Here is a 516-nt window from a genome sequence, read left to right as displayed (position 1 = left end):
CTGGGACCTTCGGACCCGGGGCCAGGAGCCCTCTCCTCGTCTGACCTCACCTGACACCGCTCCCCGCCCAAACCTGTGTCCATCCGGGCCCCGCCCCAGACCTTCTGTGTCTCGGGGGTGAAGGGGTAGGGTCGGGCCACCCCAGGGCACACGCCTCAGTGCCCAGCCCCTAGCCCCGGCGGGGTGTCTGGGGCTGCGTGGACCACCCCAGCCTGGCCCCTCACGGCAGCCACGCTCCTGCAGCCTGCTCAGACTTTATTGAAGGTGGAGCTGCAGTGGGGTCCCCAGAACCACAGGCCCCTCCCCCCACCCTCCCCGCGGCGGGCTCCGCTGGCCACTCGGGGGCTGGTGGCTGAGGCTCGCTCCTGAGACTTCGGGCACAGCTCAGTAGCCCCTATCCCTGTAAGCGTCCAGGACATGCTCAGCTCAGCCCGGCCTCAGCCAGGGACAAACGGGCTGAGTGTGGACAGGCTTGCTGAGGGGCGGGTGGGAGGACAAGCCGACAGCCCCCTCCAG

Source organism: Pteropus alecto, unplaced genomic scaffold (assembly GCF_000325575.1).
Source record: "Pteropus alecto unplaced genomic scaffold, ASM32557v1 scaffold56, whole genome shotgun sequence".
In the NCBI taxonomy this organism is placed as follows: domain Eukaryota; kingdom Metazoa; phylum Chordata; class Mammalia; order Chiroptera; family Pteropodidae; genus Pteropus; species Pteropus alecto.
This window is presented reverse-complemented; position numbering follows the sequence as displayed.